The sequence below is a fragment of the Dipteris shenzhenensis genome, chromosome 26 (assembly GCF_047967505.1).
Source record: "Dipteris shenzhenensis isolate YYH24624 ecotype China chromosome 26, Dip_SZ_1.0, whole genome shotgun sequence".
NCBI classification, from domain to species: domain Eukaryota; kingdom Viridiplantae; phylum Streptophyta; class Polypodiopsida; order Gleicheniales; family Dipteridaceae; genus Dipteris; species Dipteris shenzhenensis.
The window spans coordinates 33975677-33983713 of record NC_141621.1 but is presented as its reverse complement, the minus strand read 5'-3'; positions in this window follow the sequence as shown (position 1 = coordinate 33983713).

The following is an 8037-nucleotide window of genomic DNA, read 5'->3' as shown; positions in this document are numbered from 1 at the left end:
ACTTGAACCAGCCATGGTTGCATGATGTTCCAACCACCGGGCTAGTTTAGGACAATTACAGTTAGTTTGAGCCAGCCTTGTGTAGAAAGTAAACAATTAAACTATTCTAAAATTGAATTGTAGACAATCACTAAGATGGTCTAGGAGAATCACATTCCAACCACCAGGCTGGTTTAAGACAATCACATTAAGTGCAAGCCAGCCTAATTTCAAAACTAAACAATTAAACTATTCTAAAACTCAATCATAGATAACCACCAGGCTGGTTTAAACAACCACTGACCTGCATTATATCTAGCATGTCCTATACATGTATGATTTGTAAGAAAACAATACAACGTCTGTGCTCAATAGATAACAAGATCTCGTATGCAAGAAAGAAAAGACTGATAGTATGGAGAATAAAAAATTTGATTACTATAAAACTAATACAATAGATGGTGCTGCCTCCCAACCGTGCACTCCTGTGTGATAAGCTTCGATGGCATGCTGGAAACAGTAGAGGACGGAGGTTGGATGCTAAGGAATCAGGGTTGCTATAGCCAATGATGATGATGGGCTTCACGGGATTGCTCTTATATAGCCACCAATCGAAGTCAGTTAGACCCAATTGGGTGACCAGACCCCGCCCAAAATGGCCAACTAGATGTCAGTCTCGAAATAGGCCATCAACCACACGAAAGAACCGTGGCGCAAAATAGAGCAACTCACCTATGGTGACCATTTGGTCCAAAGCCATCTGGGATCATCTGGGGCTCCAAACGGGCCCCGCAACCTGAGAGTGGGCTGCCCCGAGAAATTCTCCATCTACCCTCAATATGGTCAGTCATGGGATGCCTTCCCGCACTTGCATGTAGCCTAGTTGGTAGTGTGCGAACTCTATTTGAAGCCCTCCAGCCATCAGGCCACACATGGCCCCCATCTGGTGTCCAAACCAGGACCTATCGGATAACCGAGCTACTCAAATGCCTTCTCCTCATATGGGAGGCTTACAAGTAGAGTTAGTTGGTTCCTGCATAGTTACACGAGAGTGGAGCACTGATATCTAACATGATGTGCTCGTCAAACTTTTGGTGTCCTCTCCGCTTCCTATAGATGTCTTTCTTATGGGATGATCATACATAGCTTCCGCTCTCTGTCCAACAATTGGAGCCACGTTTGTCCTTCAAATTGACAACATCATTGACATTGTGCACCCAAGCAGTTTCTCTTATGTTTCAGGGGACACCAACATAGTTAATGTCACCCTATTTATAGCTAGTTGATCTAATCTCATGTTCTTCCCTCTGATGGCAGGCATCTATAATCACTTCTTGCTACAGCTTTGCAAGGAATCTTCTTTCTTCTCGTTGTTTCTCTCTTCACAAACATTGCGAAAGTTTCTTCCGTTGCCATTTTGATACCATGCCATCACTTTCCTCAACCTACAATACGTTCCTTGTGCCTTGACCAAGCTTTTCAACTTTCCTAACTCGCAACCTCTATTTGCTTCTCTTGCAAGCTATGACGAGCTACCATTGATACAATGGCATAATCAATGAAATGCCAGAATAGACCTCCAAAATACAGACCAGCTAGCTTGTGAGTTGAGCAAAGAATAAAAGACAACTTACCCAAGTAAAGAACAACTAGTGTGTGCACAAGATACAATGCAGGTTGCACGGCGGTGCAAGTTGCTATATTCAAATATTTGCAAGTAGGAGGTGTGAAAATTTAAATTTCACGAGAGTAGCAAAGTTTTTAGCCACCAGGGTTTCCCTCCTCTAATGATACATGGTAGCAAAATTGGATATTCCAAGCAAGTGCAATGTGGCTTAAATTGCTTCAAAATACAAATAGGTCAAAGGGCACGCTATCAGGTTTGATGCTATGTATTATAAAATGCAATGATATTTGGAATGCTTATGAGCCATATAGCAAGCAAGTGCATGGAAAAAGAACCAATACAAAAATTGTAAATAGTGTTGGATTTATTAAAAGATCTTTGCACATGCACAAATTACACATTTTCAAATTCTTCCATTCTAGGGTGAATCTAGATACCAATGTCACCAACTATCAATGTTTTAAGATCACCATGCAATAGTTCCACTACTTTGGATTCTAAATTTTCAATCCATTTTGGTTTTTAACAAATCGAGAAAAAACTATGGAGTGTGTTCTTGAATGGATGTGCATAATTTTAGCACAACATTGGAGCCTGGAGGCCCCTTAAACCATACCTAAGATTCTCAATTAGGTGCTAAATGAATGTGTGTATTGGAAAGAGGTACACTACACTACAATTGTTTGTAGGGACACATGACATGATATGCACCATATTCAATATTTCCTAGAGGCCGAGGTGTGAAATTGAAAATACCATGTGAGAGATGTGAAATTTCAATTGCCCTGGTTTTCCTCCTTTGATGATACACATCAATGAATCGGATATCATATACTAGTTTTTCCAAAGCAAGTGCAATGTGGTCTAAAATATTAAAAAATAAAAGGTAGGCCGAAGGGCATGCTAGCATGTTTAATGACGTGGATTATGAAATGAAATGACTTTTGAAATGCTTATGGGCCTCATAGAAAAGTGCATGGAAAAATAATAAATGCAAAGCTATAAATAGTGTTGGATTTATTCAAAGCTGCAATCTGTGTATTTCAAGGGCCATAGCATGTAACATTATTTCCCATTTATTTTGTGCTAACCACCACAGTTAATAGTGCATACAGTATACTCAAGGCACAAGAGTAGGAATTGGATGAGAGGATAGATAGAGAATATGCCTTGGTGCCAAATGGGCCCCAAAGCCTTGTAAAATGAGAGAGAGAGAGAGAGAGAGAGAGAGAGAGAGAGAGAGAGAGAGAGAGATTCAAGGAATAGGGTAGGCCTTCCCTTCAAAAGGTGGCATGTATAAAAGGCCATGACAAAGGTTTGACTTTGTCCTCATTGTTGTATGATCACTCTTGAAATACAAGCTCTCTTCTTCTCATTGAGTCTTGAGTCTCTTGTGCTCTATTGAAGATCCTTTGTGTTGCCATCCCCTCCCCCTTTCATTGCCCTCTCCCTTCTCTCATTCCCTTTCCTCTCCCGTCTCTCCTCCCTTCCCTTTCTCCCTTTCCCTTCTCTTCACTTCACACTACCACAATCTAAGAGCTATCTGAGTGACACAAGTGGCCAAATTGTGTTTTGCATTGCTCCCACAAGGAGTCATAGGAGGAGGTTTCCCTCGACATACACTCAAAGCTACCCCACAACACATTAGTCACCGCTAGGACTTTACATTTTTGGCACCGTTGTTGCTAGGGATTAAGAGGTATGCTTTTGTATTTGAACCTTACTTCTCTTGTTACAAACCCATTGCATAATGTTTCTAGCCTAGATAGGGATGTTGTAATTGGCTCAAATGTGCTAATGAGTTTGATGTATGGAGAAAGTTACACAATGCCTATTGTGAACGAGGGGGGAAGGGACAAAAAAGACTGGAAAAGGTGCGAGTATGGTTAGCTCTTGATAATGGTCTTCATTGAGAAGAAGATTCATAAGACACCCATGAGGATTGTGGAAATGAGGAGAATCACTTTCGAGGATGTGAATCCACCTGCATATGTTGATAGACAACAACATGTCCATGCATTGAATGTGCAGGAAATGGTACTCCCACAGGTACACAATCAAGGGCAGATGATGAATCATATATTGGTGGAAATGATGAGCCAAATGTGGCTAATATATGCAGGCGGTACAACAAGATCAAATGCCCTTGAGAAGATCAACTAGAGTGTCTAGGCCGCTTGAGAGATTTGTTCCAGGGGCAGACTATGTGATGTTTACTGATTGCGGGGAGCCTTCTTGCTATAAAGAGGCTATGATGCACGAGGATCAGTGCAAGTGGGAGTATGCTATGCAGTCAGAGATGAGTTCACTCATGAAGAATAAGGTACCTTTACTACAAAAGAAAAGATTCGAAGAAGATGATGCACAGTGTTTCGTCAATGCTGTGAATGACTTTAGCCGGAATATGGAGATAGCTTGGGGAAAGAATCATTTCACACAGTCGAGGTCAGACAAGCCAAACCATCCCATGAGATTGGAGAATGACTCCCTCAAACGTGAGGCTGTGGTGGAAGGGGTGGGGAATTGGGGCCTTATAGAGCTAGAATTACGAGCTATGGAGCCCCAAGATTCGGGTTCAAGTTTTTTCCCATTTTAGCCTCGAAGCTCATGGCATCCTCTGAACTTGAGGACTCCGTGTGTGTGGGACCGTGTACCTGAATATGAACTTAAGGTTGAGATCTCGGATGGAACTAACAAGTGTGACATTATAGTTAGATGGACTAGTTAGGACGTTGTTTGAAGCACTATACTCTGGCTCAGGTTCAGTACCTGACACCCTCCCAGACCTCAGGTGCATGTCTCGCCCCCTTAGCCTAGATGCGTAATCAGAATTAGTCTCAATGTCTTTCTGGCCCTTAAAATAGCAGTCGCTATGTTAGCCTTAAAGCAGCAACTCAAGGAGTTGCTACATTGTCAGTCGTCACTACATTAGCAATATAGCAGTATTATCTATATTAGCAATATAGCACTGACTCTTAACACAATGGGTTCTTAAAGTAGTGACTGGTAAAGTAATGAGTGACTAAAGCAACGATTGATATAGCAATGACTACTTAACGCAATAGGTCAAATGTAACATCGACGACTGATAATGCAGCGGGTTGTAAGTCATCGTGTTAACCTTAAAGCGGGTTTGACCTATGAAGTGATAGTTGTGAGCTCATTAAATGCCATGTGGTGTTAGGTGAGGCAGGTTGGGTTGGGTGGCCAATTGGCAATCCACGTGTCAATCGCACTGCGTTATAAAGATTGAGTCACTACGTTAACTCACACTTTCCTCCTTCAATCCCATCCTATAGATCACTAACAACACTTCTAGATATGCTAGGAGCATTGTGCAATGAGTGCGTAACAATAGAGATCTTGTGGAATACAAAAGCATACCTCGAACTCCCTGGCACCGACGCCAAAAATGTGTAGTTTGGCAATGACTCATGTGTCATGGTGACCTTGGAAGAGTATCGTCGAAGCATCTTCTCCCAAGAAACTCCCTTTGGGATCTTCATATGAGTAAGCCTCACACTTATGTCACCCAAGCATCTATCGGATTGTGTGCAAGTGATTCCACAAGGGGGAAAGGAGATAGAGGAGACGTGAGGGGAGAGGGAAGAAGGGCAATGAGAGCAAGAGGAAGCGAAGAATGGAGGAGGGGGTTAGTGGCAATCACAAGACAACTTATCAAGAGGGAAAAAAAAGAATCAATGCCAGAGAATGTAGAGAAAGAGAGAGCTTCTATACCAAAACTTGCAAGTACACAATGAAGGCCAAAGTCAAACTTTTGGCCCAAAATACATTCCACCTTTTGAAGGGAGAGCTAACCCTTGTACTCTCATGCACCTCTCTCATTCTCACGTTACAACCACTTGGGCCCATACGACTCCAGGGCAAATGTCATATCCTAATCCTCAAGCTCTCTTCTACATCTTTGCTTGCTTATCATAGTACATGAACTATTAATCGTGTGGGGGCGGCTAACATACTACATAATGGGTATCGATGTGATTATCATTCATACTCCACATCGAATTGAGTGCCCTAATGCATACTTCAGCTGCATATCTAATAAATGATGAAGAGGAAGCGAGCTTAGACATGGACTAGAGCAATAATATTACAGAGAACTCAACATCTCCTAAATTTGAGGATGGCAGCTCTACGTTGGAGAGCACACATTTGGAATAACACACAAAGATGCAAACGGATGAAAGGTTGCAAAGGACCATTAAGGTTACACTTCTCATAAGGGAAGGTGACAACAAGGACCATTGAGGTTCCACTTCTCATAAGGGAAGGCGCCAACAAGGAAACAACTAAAAGTGTTGTAGTGGAAGGCAAAGGAAAGTCAGTGAAAGCCCAAATCTAGAGCATCAAGCCCCAAACAAAGGTAATTTTCAAGGGAGACATAAGTAGAGAAGGTCCGAAGGGAGCAAAACCAGATGTAGTACTAGCCAATGAATCAGATGTAGTACCAACCAAGGAACCAGATGTAGTACTAGGTAGTGAACTTGCAATGAAACTTTGATGACCACATGCCATTGAAAGTCAAGAAGACGGGTTGAGAAAAAGTGATGAGAAGAAGAGAATGAAAAATAGAGGGACTTTCATATATGTAAAGCTGGTTTTGAAATACATAAGTCATTTAGCTTTTTCCAATTATGTATATGAATATTGCTGAATAGTTTGCTTTAACATTTTACTAGTGAATACAAACACCAACATGGAATATAGGTACAAGACCATTAAATAGTTTGTTTTACTATTTTAACAGTAGATATAAACACCAAGAAGGTGTATATGTACACCATCTCTTTGAGAGAACACTTATGTTCTCATGTGTTCAAGGATCAAAATTACTCTATGCAAGTGAATATGTAAAGTAATTTTCTCAATTATCTTGGCTTCATATTTTAATACTAAATATAACACCAAGGTGGTGTATATGTACAACATGGCTATGAGAGAACTCTTTTCTCATGTGTCAAAGGATCAAATTAATCTATGCAAGTGGGTGTGTAGCTTAGTTATTCTTGCATGCCATTTGTAGTTTCAAGTAATATTTTGCTCAATTATTTTGGCTTCATGTTTAAATTTAATGATGAATATAACACCAAGGCGGTGTATACGTACAACACCTCTTTGAGAGAAAACTTATTTTCTCATATGTCCAAATGATCCCAGATTCAAGAATGAAGGTGTTTCCAAGCTCCTGAAGTGAAGTGGACACCAAAAGCAAGCAATAGTTGCCTCTATAAGTCAATACGGAGTCTCTGTCATCGAACGGAACAGGGAAAAGCTCAAAAAACGACTTTTTCTTTGAAAACACTTAACAGGCTCTCAAAACCACTTCGCAAAGCCAAAGTGACTTTTCCAAAGGTTCCTCCAAGGTCTCTGCACACTCGGATGCAAGTAAAGTCACCCACAAAGCTTCCCACAAAGCTTCTCCTTCCTCCCACAGAGCTGCTGAGCTTCAAGCATTCATGCACTCTCAGCTAGATCACTCGGGCTCTGATACCAGTTGAGAGTGCTCTCAACGGAAGCAAGAATGGAAGAAGGAGGGAGAGAGACAGAGAGCCACACAAGTTTGGTGGGTGCAGAACCACCCTAATCTTCTTTTTCATTCATTTATATATGTGTTTGAGTATTGTACATAACCGGGGTTAAGGCACAGTGACCTTTAACCCCCACAATGATATCTATAAAATAAAGGAAAACACTCTGGCATTGATCAAAGAACAAGAGTGCACAAGTGCACATGGGCATTGCCTCTGAGTATAGTGATAAAACAAACACTTTCAATGATTTTTTAAAGGGTGTTTGGCTAGGATGATCTCCAATTTGAAACATAGTGCTTAATTATTTTCTTTATAAATTACATGTGGAAACGCACAAAAGAGTTTCAATCCTCCAATATAGCACTAGCTCTAAGGAGGCAATGCTAATAAAACTTGGAGATTTGTTGTTGTCAAGCAATGATAATCATTAGTGATTTCATTCAATAGAAAATGTTGGAATAAAGAAGATCTTGACAGTTGCAATAATAGCTAAAGTAGTGTTTAGTGATTGCTAGTTGCCAATTGCGTTGTGGCCCAATAAAAGTATTTAAAACCTTAATTGGCAAGTAGAACCCTCCATACATCAGCAAACCTCTTTCCATTTCTTATGTTGAGGTGCCGACTGCCTAGTGTCCATGATAAGGAATTTCTTGAGCGGCTAGAGTTGGCTGCCCAAACTGGGGCACCCACTTACCAACCAATCGAATTCAAGTAGAGTTTCAGCTCTCCGTATAAAATTGTCAACAATGCTTTCAATACTAAAATTTTCAAAGATTCTTGCTTGGATAGTGTCAGTCCATTGAAAAGCCACCTCTTGTCGACCACACATTGGGCGTGTACTAAGACTTAGGTGGGTTTAGATGAGGTGGAGGCCATCCA